The sequence below is a fragment of the Cherax quadricarinatus genome, chromosome 33, assembly GCF_038502225.1.
Source record: "Cherax quadricarinatus isolate ZL_2023a chromosome 33, ASM3850222v1, whole genome shotgun sequence".
NCBI lineage: Eukaryota > Metazoa > Arthropoda > Malacostraca > Decapoda > Parastacidae > Cherax > Cherax quadricarinatus.
The window spans coordinates 26,287,554-26,303,890 of NC_091324.1; the positions used below are offsets into that span (position 1 = coordinate 26,287,554).

Consider the following 16,337-nt stretch of genomic DNA (forward strand, 5'->3'; position numbering starts at 1 on the left):
TTCATTCATGATAAAAAAAATTGAGAGAATGAGTGAAGAAAGAAAGAATATATAAGTGAAGAGAAGAAATGATAGCGTTGAAGACTTTAGAACAAGTTTAATCTTACTTTATTAACACAAGTGCTGAGAGACTCTCATAACTATCTTAATGCTTTCAAGTACAGCGCGCGCGTGCACGTTCTGAAGTGCAACGTACGTGCGTACGCACGTTGTGTGTACTCACCTAGTTGTGGTTGCAGGGGTCCATTCATAGCTCCTGGCCCCACCTTCTCACTGGTCGTTACTAGGTCCACTCTCTCCCTTCTCCAGAGCTTAATCGTACCTCCTTTTAAAGCTATGTATGGATCCTACCTCCACTACATTCTCCAGATTGTTCCACTTTCCGACAACTCTGTGGCTGAAGAAATACTTCCTAACATTCTTGTGACTAATCTGAGTCTTCAACTTCCAACTGTGACCCCTTGTTGCTGTCTATCCACCGTGTCAATTCCTCTCAGTATTTTATAAGTCGTTATCATGTCTTTTCTATCCTCCAGTGTAGTTAGGTTTTCCCTTAACCTCTCCTAGTAGGGCATATTCCCTTATCATACACTCACTCACGCATTTGATCATAAACAGAAATATTAATCTCAATCTTAAAATAATGAATCCTGTGATACTCCAATACTGAAACTATGTACTGTGCCAAAACAAAAACAAACATTCACATTGCTAAACTCACAATCTAGTATTTAGTCACTTAGCCATAATACCAAATTACCTCATAATTTGTAATATTTTAAAATTAAGAATTAATCTAAGTCTGCCCGAAATGCCTAGCCATGCTAGGTGTTCTAGTGGTACACTCTGTAATCATTATTTTACTACATGTAAACCACACAATAACCAAATTCTGTAAACTCAGCATTGTAATCCTTATAGAGAATAAACTTTGAATGGAATTGAATTGAATATCTCCGGGACTAGTTTTGTAGCAAACATTTGCACTTTCGCCAATTTCTTTACGTGTTTGACCAGGTGTGGGTTCCATACTGGTGCTACATACTCCAATATGGGCCTGACATACACGGTGTACAGTGTCGTGAATGACTATTTAGATGTCTAAACGCTATTCTCAGGTTTGTCAGGCGCCTATATGCTGCAGCAGTTATTTGGTTGATTTGCGTCTCAGATGTGCTTGGTATGATGCTCGCCCCAAGATTCTTTTCCTTGAGTGAGTTTTGCAGCCTTTGACCTCCTAAGCTGTACTCCGTCTGCGATCTTCTTTCCCCAAACTTCATGACTTTGCACTTGCTGGGGTTAAACTCCAAGAGCCACTTGTCGGACCAGGCTTGCAGCCTGCTCAGGTTTTTTTAGGCTTACCTAATCCTCTTCCATCTGTTTTTCTCATTGGCTTCACATTGTAAACTGAGATACCTCTGAATCTATTCCTTCTGTAATTCATTCACATATACTAGAAACAGTATCGGACCTAGGACTGACCCCTAAGTAAGTTTATTCAGGTATAAACAAATAGTTACATAGATTATTATACATAGCAGCATATGTGTATAGAACCTAGGATAACCCAAAAAAGTCAGACAGTGACTTATTTCCATTGGGGTCCTTGGAACTCCATTCCACACATGCACCCACTGACACCTCATCATGTACCAATACACGTTGTTTCCTTCGTTGTTTCCTTCCTGTCAAGTATTCCCTGATCCACTGCGGTAGTCTCCCTGCTATTCCTGTCTGCTTCTCTAGCTTTTCAACTAGTTTCAATGCAGTCTACCCATCCATCCATCTCTCTCTCTCTCTCTCTTTCTTACTTACCTCTGTTACCTTGTCGTAGAATTCTAGTAGGTTTGTGATGCAGGATTTCCTTTCCCTGAAGCCATTGTGTGCTTTGCAGTCCTGACTCGAATGTTTACCACTCACCTGCTGAAGATGTACCAGTCTCTGTTTACCACACTAGTAAAGTGTGTTCCACCCCTCCGACAACATATCCCTACCCAACCAAACCACCTCTCCTAAGTAACCCACAGTCACCCTCACCCCTCCTAAGTAACCCACAGTCACCCCCCACCCCTCCTAAGTAACCCACAGTCACCCTCACCCCTCCTAAGTAACCCACAGTCACCCCCCACCCCTCCTAAGTAACCCACAGTCACCCCCACCCCTCCTAAGTAACAGTCACCTCCCACTAAGTAACACAGTCACCCCCCACCCCTCCACTAATTCTTCCTCACCTCCACCCAAACTCAGCCAACATCTCGCGGTAAATCACCTCTTACCCCACTAAGGGCCGTCCCCCGTCCTTACCTTTACCCCCTCCCACTATCAGCAACCCCCACTCCACTCCCCTACCACTCCTCTCCTCCTCGCCTATAATTATATATAATACGCAACCAATTTTCTCTATTTCGTCGATTTTATTTTATCGTCGTGTGGAGTGCTTGTGTGCTTGTCAGCGTGATGGATACTGTGCTTGTGTGCTAATTAATGTGCTTGTGTGCTTTGCTTTTAAGTGTGCTTCTATGTTTTTGCTGTAAGTGTGCATCATGGTGAGGGAGGGGGGGGGTAAGAAGATGAGAAAGGGAATAAATAAAGACTGTTTTATGTATTTTGTTTACGAAACTATAAACCCGTGTTAATGGTGTCAGTGGTAGTTATAGTGAGGATAGTGAAGTGGTGGTAAAAGCGAGGATAGTGGTGGAGGTTACAATGAGGATAACAGTGATATTAGAAGGAACGATTGCAACCCACTTATGACCAGCGTGTTTGTGTGTGTGTGTGTGTGTTTTTATTTCTTTAATGATAATATGAAAATAATCAGAGATTATATTCCTTACTGTTCTGAGTACAACAACTATATGAAGTAATTGTAAGATACGAAATGACTAATATTCCTTTCTAGCAATTTAACAATGCTCAGAGAGGTCTGAAAAAAGAAAACATTGTGATCTCTACAATCCTGTATTTTGCGCTACTGCTTACAGGATGAACATGGGGCGCACAATAAACCAGCCTCTCAGTCGGCACAACTACTATAGCAGGTAGGGGGAATAAGGAGGATGGTAGTGGTTACAGTAACATTGAAGAGTTATGTAAATTGACAGATAATCAACTTTATGAGACTAAGTCAACGTTTGGCTCAGCATAGGCTTATCAAACATGGACACGATGAGTTTACTATAGGTATAAGAGGCTGGTGTAGTGGGGACAGAAAGAACAGAACAGGAGGAGCAGAAACAGCAGCAACAGGAACAAAAGGAAGAGGAGGAGGTGGAAGAATAGTGGCGGCGGCAGCGTCAATTCCTTGCAACTCTTAACTTTCGACACAGCGTCACCAGTTCCCGCAAACTCGTTGTCTTTCTTAAATGTCAAGTTGCCCACAATATTGGTCACTCACCTGAGACATCAGTCACCAGTGCCACTAGCAACACCAACGACCTTACTTGTAGTAAAATTTCGCTGCCAGAAATGGACGCAGGTGTTTATACCAGTCTTTGCAGCATGTGAAAAAGTTTACATTATAGTAATCTGCCGCAGCCTCGAACACATGCCACCAGGTACGATAACTTAAAAAACCAAACCAGGGTACGGGTGGGAGTTTTACGACTCACAGAGAGTTCAATCCTCACCTGTACCCTGGTTTGGTTTTTTAAGTTATCGTACCTGGTGGCGCGTTCGAGGCTACGGGTTGTTTGCAATTGTGTCATTATGATTTATTGAGTCGTGATGACGGCTTTGAGGGGGACTTTAGTTAGAGTTCGTCCCGGCCACGCTGACGGGAGATTCGTATGTAAAAACTTCCATTTGTGGTCACAGTGGTGCCTGTGCTAACCTTCCTATGGTGTATAAACATACCTAGTTGGATGAATCTTACTGTAGCCAGCTGGCCCAGTGGCTAACGACTCACCGCGGGTTCAATCCTCACCCGTACCTTGGTTTGTTTGCAATCGTGTCATTACGATTTCTTGAGTTACGATAACTTAAATTGGTCCAGTCATGGCATTGTGAATTTTTATTGTTCATCCTGAATAACTCCTGTATACAGCACCGGAACACCTAATTACTTTATGAGGTGGAAGGATGCAGTGTGAATCTCTCAGAACCAGACACGCGGAGGTGCATGTGCATGAAGTGTGTCTTCACCACTGCAGACACCTTGCCGTCATCACTGCAGACACCACCTAGACTACTACTACTACTCCAACTTCCTGTCCTAATATAGTCTGTCCTTGTAATGCATATATTTAGGTTAGGTAAGGTTTGTCAAGAAACAGGACAAGTGTCTCCTGACGCGGGTCTTAGTCAGATGACCCACCGTTGGAGTTTTTGGTCATCTGACAGAGACCTTCCTCTGGCTTACCGGTTCACCCCTTTAAAAATTATGGTCATAGTTATAACCATTTAGTAATGTATATACTGTTCGGTAAATGGACACAGAGGTAACTAATATGACATTTTGTTGTGGCAACGTTTCGCTTTCCAGGAGCTTTGTCAAGCCATAATGGCTTAAAGATCCTGGAGAGCGAAATGTTGTCACAATAAAATGTCACATTAGTTCATAATGGTAATACTACCATTATTACTGAAGCAATACTGGCTTGACAAAAAACTAGTGGGCGAAACGTTGCCTTAATACACGTCTCATTAAATTTCGTGTGTCCATTTAACTATTGTCTGTATTACTGCTAATTGAAATAATGAAGAGTAACTGAACATCAAGGCTGAATACTGGGCCTTAAATTATAACCTGGAGCTGGTTATAACAACCACGAGACTCTCTGACCGCGGGTTCAAATCCCGCCCGTGGTATGGTTTTTTTTTTATAGATAAATTTATAACCATTTATTTCAATAACGAGAGGTTAGCTATAACAATCTGGGACTGTGATGAATGGTTTGAAAAACCGACAAGTTGAAGATTGAGACGCATAAGTGTCTCAATCTTCAACTTGTCGGTTTTTCAAACCATTCATCACAACTGTCAGACACTGCAGCATCATGGGATCTTGTTACAAAGAATTCAACACTTGTCCAACCTTTGGACGAAGACCTACTTCGACTAGTGGATGGTACCACTATGACCTCACTTCCTCCTGCTTCGCCTCACCTCACTACAGTATATAAGCCACGTGTACGGTCCTATGCTGTAAATTCTACAAGATTGATGGACTGAACACATCGACTCCAGGCTGAGGGACTGATTACCTCAAACTCCTCCTCTCCTTACGCCTTTCTACTTTGTATCGGACTGATGAAGCCACTGTGTGGCGAAACGTTTCCTGAATAAAGATTCCCATATGTTGCATAAGTGTCTCAATCTTCAATCTGGGACTGGCTGTAGCGACCAGAAGTAGGATATAATAACGAAGAGTTGGCTATAATCTGAACACAGAGGTTCCATAACAATGGCCCTGCACAGCTGGACACTAATAAAAAAAATGTGATTGCAACATGAACAACGATAACAATGTTAGTAAGATAAACAGCAACAGCAGCAGTGATAACATAAACAGGACAACGACAAAGACACCACGTGTAACAGGGATAACATGAGTAGAAGAGGAAGATATGGGCGTTTCTTTAGGACTGAAAAAGAGGATATAGTTAGCAGATAAAATGTCAGGTAATGAGAAATATGACAATATGTACGTGTCTCAGTAGCGCCTCGAAGAAGCTGACAAGCATGAGGTCAGTGCTCAGCCTAATAAGTGAAGGATCCTGGGTTAATTCAATGATGCGCAAATCGTACAGTGTGAGATAATCAAGTCTTATCCGAGGAAGGGGAAAAATAGCTCTAATTCTCTGAATCAAGAGCCTTTCACCAGCATGAAAGGCACCCATACTGAAGAGCACAGCCAATGTCTGACAAGTTATGTAAACTGATACCTCAAGTGTCACAACGATAACCTATAATGTTATGATAACTGTGACGGACACCTATAATGATATCATGCGAGTGAAGGTCCCCTCTCCCCTCCTCCAGTGATTCTTGACAAGGCGATGGTTGGAGAGAGACTGCTCACTACATTAAGCTAAGTTCTGAATACAAAGCATAAAAATTATTTGGTTATTCAGCGCTGTAAACATACACAGTTTATAATGTTATCACATTCACGCTAACATTATCAATAAATAACAAAAAAGGCACAATACCGTGACTGGAACGATATACAAATAACCCGCACATAAAAGAGAGAAGCTTACGACGACGTCGTAAGCTTCTCTCTTTTATGTGCGGGTTATTTGTGTAACATTATCAACTTGTTACCCAGGTGACCAGTTCTCTAATTCGTGTAGTGCTGCCGACCTTAAGAGTCAGGAAAGTCAGACGAAGTTGAAACCATGATCATTTATGTCGAAAGAAATACTAAGTTCTTAGCTAGTCACAGTGTTGGCAGAACGACATCCCCCTAAATATAAACTACCACCGCATTAAGGTGACCCAGCGTCGGGTCGGGAGAGGAGGTGGGGGTAGAGATAAGGAGGAAGTTAACTTAAGTGAAAGATTAGCTCAAGGCTCACATAACGAGCCTGCCAATAAAGCTCAGACAGTTGACTATCATATCATTAAATTTCCTTCGTGTTCGCCAGGCAGGAAATATTAGATTCAATGGTACGGGACATAAATTAACAGACGCTGAAATTGCAAATGGGCGACAGTTTATAGATAAAAATATCAGATTCCGAAACTTACATATTATTATTATAATAAAAAAGAAGCGCTAAGCCACAAGGGCTATACAGCGCTGCCGAAACTTACATAGATGACCAAGGAATAGACAGGTATTACAGAGTATATTCTATCGCAAGTAAATGACCTTTTTGTAATAATTATATATGAACACATTCAGGTCCTCTAATCAGGGACTAAATATTTAGTTTCATTGTAGAATGTTGAACATCACTGATGAGGAAACACCTGCAAATGCAACACTACAAAGTTGCCTTTATAGCAATTATACAAGGAGGTCCACTTAAGTTTAACAGCCACACTTTGCCTAAACGATGTTATCGGTAGTCAACGCCCTCTCGGCCCGATCCCACACCAAGCCTCCTGGTATATCAAGGCCTGATCAACCAGAATGTTCATGATGGCTGCACGCAGCCGAGCGTACGAGTCACAGCTGGGCTTTTAAAGGAACCCACTTGAGGAACTTATTAACCTCCCCCTTGAAGACAGCAATATGGTGTCTGGTCGTAAATCTTCAAAGGTCTGAAGCCTCTTACACTTAGTATTGTGTTATTACTTAGCGTAATCATGGCACCCCTGCTTCTCATTGGGGTTATTCTGCACCGTCTACCGAGCCTCTTGCTTTTGTAGGGAGTGATTTGTATGTGCAGATTTAGAACCAATACCTCTTAAGATTTTCTATGCGCAAATTATAATGTATTTTTCCTGCCTACGTTCCAGGGAGTATAGGTCGAGAGACTTTAAAATTCCAGTAACTTAAGTACTTAACTGAATTTATACTTGCAGTAAAGGTTCTCTACATTCCTCTGTTCTGCAATTCCGCCCGCCTTAAAATGAGCCTAGAGAGAACAAGTGATTAACGAGGATCATCACTGCTTGGTTCGAAGGGTTGTTAACCAACTGAGTCTTATAGCTCCTGAAGGGAACAAAAATTATCTTTCGTGGTGAAAAAAAATACGATCTAGATTCCTTGGAATTATTATTATTATAATCAAAGCGCTAAGCCAGATTCCTTGGAAGAAGAGAAATGACGGGATATATGCTCCCCAGAGGGAATACGCGAGTAGTGCTACTGATGGAACCACTGAAGGAATGATCAGTCCAGGTTTTACAATTACTGGACTTAAATCAGCTGACTTAACACACGTCAACCATATCGGAAACCTCTTTGCACGAACTATTTTTTTTATTGTTAATCGTATTCAATGAAGCGATTTACATCATTACGTGGCAATCAGTCTGTCTCCCTACACTGGAAGGAATGTGAAAGCCTTGGTGTATACCAACAGTGTTTGTGGTTGTGTAAATCAGTGACGAGTATCTGTATCTATATGATGACATCTCGTCATGACTACAGTAAATAAACAAAACATTATGATGCGTCAATATTTATGTCAATATTTAAGTGTTAGTAAGTGTTAGTAATAGGTATAACTACAAAGCTTTGACAAAGTGTAAAAGTGTTAATATTTGCAAATTACCATTAATATCCAATAAATAATTCTTTCTCCATCTATCAGCTGCAGAGAATGCTTGTCTATCGTCCACCTGAAGGACATTATCTATCACCTTCATACAATAATTGACAAAATTTAAATACTTAATAAAATGTTCGCTTCATGTGGGAGCGAAAAACCCGTACGGGTCATGCCATATCTGGTTAAGTGTAAGTAATCAAATCTGGTAAGAGGAAAGCAAGAGCAGCTCTAAATGCATGGATCAAGAACTCGTCAGAGGAATCAAGGAATCTCCCAAGAAAGTTCGCCGGTCATACAACAGACATTTAAATTACCTGTTAACAGATATGTCCACAGCCACGAGCTAGTGTTGAACTGTTGTCACAGGCTGTCTTCTCTGTTGTCACTGGTGTGCGAAGTTATCACCAGTGTTGTCACAGGTTGTCTTCTCTGTTGACACTGGTGTGTGAAGTTATCACCAGTGTTGTCACAGGTTGTCTTCTCTGTTGTCACTGGTGTGTGAAGTTGTCACCAGTGTTGTCACAGTACAGTCAGTGTGGGTGTTGACACTGCTTCACCTCCACTCACTCACTGATTCATTACATAAGAGTGAGCGATCACTTGTGGTGCGAGTTAATTACCCACCTACTTGTTCACTTGTTCCACCACACCTCCACTTCCTTACTTCGCTGCACTTAAAATCTATCACCACACTTTCAGATTATCAAAAATATTTATTAACTAAAATAAGAATTAAGAGTAAATGTTCCTAATGTTCCTGAGACATTAATATTTCTCGGTTGAAATACATACCTAACATATGTAAAGAAATATGTACTCCTTGCTGCATACATAAAAAGATATGCATATATACTAACATATACACGTACAGAGATGTGTATATGTTAGTATATCTAAGTTGTGAAGACACGGGTGTTGTTTAGTGAGGAGGTGAGAGTGTTGGAGGTACTTGTGTCATACACGAGTGAGTGTTGGAGGTACTTGTGTCATACACGAGTGAGTGTTGGAGGTACTTGTGTCATACACGAGTGAGTGTTGGAGGTACTTGTGTCATACACGAGTGAGTGTTGGAGGTACTTGTGTCATACACGAGTGAGTGTTGGAGGTACTTGTGTCATACACGAGTGAGTGTTGGAGGTACTTGTGTCATACACGAGTGAGTGTTGGAGGTACTTGTGTCATACACGAGTGAGTGTTGGAGGTACTTGTGTCATACACGAGTGAGTGTTGGAGGTACTTGTGTCACACACAAGTGAGTGTTGGAGGCACTTGTGACACACACAAGTGAGTGTTGGAGGCACTTGTGTCACACACAAGTGAGTGTTGGAGGCACTTGTGTCACACACAAGTGAGTGTTGGAGGCACTTGTGTCACACACAAGTGAGTGTTGGAGGCACTTGTGTCACACACAAGTGAGTGTTGGAGGCACTTGTGACACACACAAGTGAGTGTTGGAGGCACTTGTGACACACACAAGTGAGTGTTGGAGGCACTTGTGTCACACACAAGTGAGTGTTGGAGGCACTTGTGTCACACACAAGTGAGTGTTGGAGGCACTTGTGTCACACACAAGTGAGTGTTGGAGGCACTTGTGTCACACACAAGTGAGTGTTGGAGGCACTTGTGACACACACAAGTGAGTGTTGGAGGCACTTGTGACACACACAAGTAAGTGTTGGAGGCACTTGTGACACACACAAGAGAGTGTTAGAGGCACTTGTGACACACACAAGTGAGTGTTGGAGGCACTTGTGTCACACACAAGTGAGTGTTGGAGGCACTAGTGACACACACAAGTGAGCGTTGGAGGCACTTGTGTCACACACAAGTGAGTGTTGGAGGCACTTGTGTCACACACAAGTGAGTGTTGGAGGCACTTGTGTCACACACAAGTGAGTGTTGGAGGCACTTGTGTCACACACAAGTGAGTGTTGGAGGCACTTGTGTCACACACAAGTGAGTGTTGGAGGCACTTGTGTCACACACAAGTGAGTGTTGGAGGCACTTGTGTCACACACAAGTGAGTGTTGGAGGCACTTGTGACACACACATGTGAGTGTTGGAGGCACTTGTGTCACACACAAGTGAGTGTTGGAGGCACTTGCGTCACACACAAGTGAGTGTTGGAGGCACTTGTGTCACACACAAGTGAGTGTTGGAGGCACTTGTGTCACACACAAGTGAGTGTTGGAGGCACTTGTGTCACACACAAGTGAGTGTTGGAGGCACTTGTGTCACACGCAAGTGAGTGTTGGAGGCACTTGTGTCACACACAAGTGAGTGTTGGAGGCACTTGTGACACACACAAGTGTTGGATGCACTTGTGTCACACACAAGTGAGTGTTAGAGGCACTTGTGTCACACACAAGTGAGTGTTGGAGGCACTTGTGTCACACACAAGTGAGTGTTGGAGGCACTTGTGTCACACACAAGTGAGTGTTGGAGGCACTTGTGTCAAACACAAGTGAGTGTTGGAGGCACTTGTGTCACACACAAGTGAGTGTTGGAGGCACTTGTGTCACACACAAGTGAGTGTTGGAGGCACTTGTGTCACACACAAGTGAGTGTTGGAGGCACTTGTGACACACACAAGTGAGTGTTGGAGGCACTTGTGTCACACACAAGTGAGTGTTGGAGGCACTTGTGTCACACACAAGTGAGTGTTGGAGGCACTTGTGTCACACACAAGTGAGTGTTGGAGGCACTTGTGTCACACACAAGTGAGTGTTGGAGGCACTTGTGTCACACACAAGTGAGTGTTGGAGGCACTAGTGACACACACAAGTGAGTGTTGGAGGCACTTGTGTCACACACAAGTGTGTGTTGGAGGCACTTGTCACACACAAGTGAGTGTTGGAGGCACTTATGTTACACACAAGTGAGTGTTGGAGACAATTGTGTCACACACAAGTGAGTGTTGGAGGCCCTTGTGACACACACAAGTGAGTGTTGGAGGCACTTGTGTCACACACAAGTGAGTGTTGGAGGCACTTGTGTCACACACAAGTGAGTGTTGGAGGCACTTGTGTCACACACAAGTGAGTGTTGGAGGCACTTGTGTCACACACAAGTGAGTGTTGGAGGCACTTGTGTCACACACAAGTGAGTGTTGGAGGCACTTGTGTCACACACAAGTGAGTGTTGGAGGCACTTGTGTCACACACAAGTGAGTGTTGGAGGCACTTGTGTCACACACAAGTGAGTGTTGGAGGCACTTGTGACACACACAAGTGAGTGTTGGAGGCACTTGTGTCACACACAAGTGAGTGTTGAAAGCACTTGTGTCACACGCAAGTGAATGTTGGAGGCACTTGTGACACACACAGGTGAGTGTTGGAGGCACTTGTGTCACACACAAGTGAATGTTGGAGGCACTTGTGTCACACACAAGTGAGTGTTGGAGGCACTTGTGTCACACGCAAGTGAATGTTGGAGGCACTTGTGACACACACAAGTGAGTGTCACAACAAAGGCTCAGCTTCAGTGAATAACGTTAATGTTCTGTAAGACTCGATCACAACTTCGTGACTTAGTCTTGTGCTACAAACTCTTCACCTGAGCTTCAGTGAATTAAGTCATCACTTCAGTAATATATAACAAACTGACGCATTTATCTGCTTAAAATGGGAATTTTTGTGCACCTCCATGTGCACACACTATACTTCGCCCTACATGACATTATCTGTTATTAATAAGATTTACTTTTGATACAAGGTTTGGAACAGCGGGTTATGGTAGGTGGTGGTGATGGTGGTAGGTGGTGGTGATGGTGATAGGTGGTGGTGATGGTGGTAGGGGGTGATGGTGGTAGGTGGTGGTAGTAGGTTTTGTGGCAGGTGGTGGTATTGGCAGGTGATGGTAGTGGTAGGTGGTAGTAGTGACAGTGGTAGTGGTGGTAGGTAGTGGTAGACCTGCTTCTACTTTGGTGGAGGTGGAGAGACGGCTGGGAGCAGAGGAGGAGGTGCAGCAGCAGCAGCAGCTTATGAGTGGAAGAGTCGGAGAAGGAGCCTAGAAGTGTAGGAGTACGAGCCTTGGAGTGGAGGAGGAGGAATTAGGAAGAGGAGGAGGGGGAAGAGGCTGTGAGAGGAAGAGGAGGAGGAGGCTCTGAGAAGAAGAGGAGGAGGAGGCTGTGAGAAGAGGAGGAGGAGGCTGTGAGAGGAAAAGGAGGAGGAGGCTGTGAGAGGAAGAGGAGGCTGCGAGAGGAAGAGGAGGAGGCTGGGAGAGGAAGAAGAGGAGGAGGAGGAGGCTGGGCGGCAGGAAGCAGCAGCAGCAGCAGCAGCAGCAACAGCAGGGAGGTAGAGCAAACAGTGCACATCTGGCCAGCAGGAAGGGAGGTTGTGTGCGTATCTGGCGGCCTCTCCTGTGTGTATGCGTGTGCGTGTGCGTGTCTGTGAAGGTGCTCTCGTGACCTCAGCTGACCTGGTCTAGTGCATCATTGTTGCTACCTCACCTGTTGTTGCTGTTGCTGTTGCATCACTCTCACCTTGCCCAAACCTGTTGCAGCTATTCAACCCTCGGCCAACATCAACAACGTAATAATCAATCTCCTCTCCTTGTTTGTATTATAATATAATCTCTTCTTGTTTGTACCACAATATAATCTCTCCTTGTTTGTATTATAATATAGTCTTCTCTTTTTGTCTGTATTATAATTTCTTCTCCTTGTTTGTATTATAATTTAATCTCTTTTCATTGTTTGTACCACAATATAATATCTCCTTGTTTGTACCACAATATAATATCTCCTTGTTTGTACCACAACAAATCTCTCCTTTTTTGTACCACAATATAATCTCTCCTTGTTTGTACCACAACATAATCTCTCCTTGTTTGTACCACAATATAATATCTCCTTGTTTGTACCACAATATAATATCTCCTTGTTTGTACCACAACAAATCTCTCCTTTTTTGTACCACAATATAATCTCTCCTTGTTTGTACCACAACATAATCTCTCCTTGTTTGCACCACAATATAATCTCTCCTTGTTTGCACCACAATATAATCTCTCCTTGTTTGTATTATAATATAGTCTTCTCTTTTTGTCTGTATTATAATTTCTTCTCCTTGTTTGTATTATAATTTAATCTCTTTTCCTTGTTTGCACCACAATATAATCGCTCCTTGTTTGTACCCCAACATAATCTCTCCTTGTTTGCACCACAACAATCTCTCCTTTTTTGTACCACAATATAATCTCTCCTTGTTTGTACCACAATATAATCTTGTTTGCACCACAATATAATCTCTCCTTGTTTGCACCACAATATAATCTCTCCTTGTTTGTATTATAATATAGTCGTCTCTTTTTGTCTGTATTATAATTTCTTCTCCTTGTTTGTATTATAATTTAATCTCTTTTCCTTATTTGCACCACAATATAATCGCTCCTTGTTTGTACCCCAACATAATCTCTCCTTGTTTGTACCACAACATAATCTCTCCTTGTTTGTACCACAATATAATCTCTCCTTGTTTGTACCACAATATAATCTTGTTTGCACCACAATATAATCTCTCCTTGTTTGCACCACAACATAATCTCTCCTTGTTTGTACCACAATATAATCTCTCCTTGTTTGTACCACAATATAATCTCTCCTTGTTTGCACCACAATATAATCTCTCCTTGTTTGCACCACAATATAATCTCTCCTTGTTTGCACCACAACATAATCTCTCCTTGTTTGTACCACAATATAATCTCTCCTTGTTTGTACCACAATATAATCTTGTTTGCACCACAATATAATCTCTCCTTGTTTGCACCACAATATAATCTCTCCTTGTTTGTATTATAATATAGTCTTCTCTTTTTGTCTGTATTATAATTTCCTCTCCTTGTTTGTATTATAATTTAATCTCTTTTCCTTGTTTGTATCACAATATAATCTCTCCTTGTTTGCACCACAACATAATCTCTCCTTGTTTGTACCACAATATAATCTCTCCTTGTTTGCACCACAACATAATCTCTCCTTGTTTGTACCACAATATAATCTCTCCTTGTTTGCACCACAACATAATCTCTCCTTGTTTGTACCACAATATAATCTCTCCTTGTCTGTATTATAGTCTCGTCTCCTTGTTTGTATTATAATATAGTCTCCTCTCTTTGTATCATAATCATCTCTCTATGGATAATAGAGTTGTAATCATCACGGTAATTCCCCGCTGCATATTTTCCTCCATGTTTATGTAAATGTTCAGTATTGGAGTAATGAACATTTCAATTTAGGACGGAATGTCAATAATTCTCTAATTTTTGCCTTTATACTAATTACGACTTGTGAATAAAATATCTGACTCTCAGTTAAGCCACTAACAGATGCTCAAGTTTTGTGATCGGGGTGATTACATATATTGCCTGATGTGGCAGTGTTTTTTCTTCACATTGAAGAAGTGTCTTAATGTTGATAAAGTCTTTGTTAAAGAAATTGGAGCTACCCTTCCACTTCATTGGGCCAAACCTGTAATATAATAATAATCAGTAATATAATAATAAGTATTTTGTACACCGCCAAGAATGTTAGTGAGTCAAAGTGGTGGCGCGGACATATTCGTCACCAGCGTTTGTTATTCCGCACTCACCACCGAGGCTCAAAAGGTTAGGGATCTCAGTGTGAGAAAGTAGTTTAACATCTTCATAACGTGGAGGTAGTGTGGCAGTGACCCATGAAGAAGACGTCAGCAGGTGTGCAGGCGGAGGTCACCCCGCAAATGATGCTCTTTTCTTTCCGTAACTACCGTCTCTGTACTCGCCCATCTGTGTATGCGGGTCAAGTTCCAACTTCTTGCATCTTTGTGTTTAGCTTCCATACATGTCATAATGTCCCTGATCACCTGAGCTCAAACAATCTTTCTCCATACAGCTTGTCAATGTTTTTGAGTATGTCGGGAACTCTGTTTCTGTTTCTTCTCTCCTTCAAATTAAGTCTTCCTGTAGTCTATCTCTGTTTTCCTCCCTAACTCTGTTTTGTGTTCTACAGATATTCCTTGCCCCCCCCTTTATCTCTGGCTATCCCTCTATTGTATGGATCAATATCTTGTGAGGTGCCAAGTCCAGGAATTTATAATTAACTTATACCCATCTTTCAAAAAACGCCAGGTCATGGTTTCTCTGAAAACATTTAGATTTTCTGCTACGAACCCTGTTCTCGCCAGGCGTTCTACTAGCCCCCTTTTAATGGTTCTGTACAACATTTTGCATAATATGCATGTTAGTTAAACTGCCTGTTAATTATTGCCTCCTTTCTTTACCATGTTTACATACTATATTTGCTTTTCTCCAGCTGTCTGGACGTTGCCCTATATTTAGTCGCTTGTTATAAATTATGGATCTTGGTTTGCACAAAAATTCAGCTGCTTCTTTCATTACCCATAATGATACACAGTCAGGCGTTAGTGTCAAGAACTTGCACTTATTTCAACACTTCCTTATGTGTTGTTCAGACATTTTTCAGTATAGCTTAGTTTCTCACTTCCCACTTTTGTCTCGTACAAGACCTTGGGCTTTCAGTGCAGGCGCTCGCGATCTTTTACTTACTTCTTCACACATTTCTCTTCAGCTCTATGTGAATATGTCTCCTTTCCCCATTCTTGCATTCTTCTCTTTACGGTTACTTTACTTATGTAACTGCCTTAGATAAATGGTTTCCTGGCTACCCTTCCTTGTAGTTTTTTCACCAATCTTAATTCTACTAAATATTTAAAACTCATCATATGATCGTTGACTCCTCTGGGAATTTCTTATTTTTTTCCCTATTGTACCCTATTCCTTTAGATCGAAGTTTAATATGGCTGGTTTGTTTTATTTTCCATTTTATAGTCTATTTAACATGCTGCCTCATAAAGTTTCCAATGACTGTATGACTGCCTTCATTAACCTTTCTTTCAAAGTCTCTAAGCCTCCAGTTGAGCTTCAGTTTTCAGTCTATCTGTGAATGAGGTTGGAAGTTGATATAGCTATGCTGTTTTCTTTAAGAAGTTTACTCTTGCCATCGTGATATCCTTTTATGGTGTTCTCCCGCTTTTCCCCCACCTTAATTTTCACTAAAATATAACAAGATACAATTTATTGTCTCGTTGGTGTTCATAATCATGGACTGATACTGAACTTACCATTAATATGTTACCACGCTCATGTTATGGTCCCCCCCCCCCCGGCACA

The 16,337-nt window shown here is 42.0% G+C and overlaps 1 protein-coding gene across 2 annotated transcripts in view; it reads left to right on the forward strand.

Annotated features, from left to right (window-relative positions):
• The window catches only part of ktub (Tub domain-containing protein ktub), a 435,417-nt gene that overhangs the window by 23,290 nt on the left and 395,790 nt on the right, over nucleotides 1–16,337 (forward strand). The window lies entirely within an intron of this gene.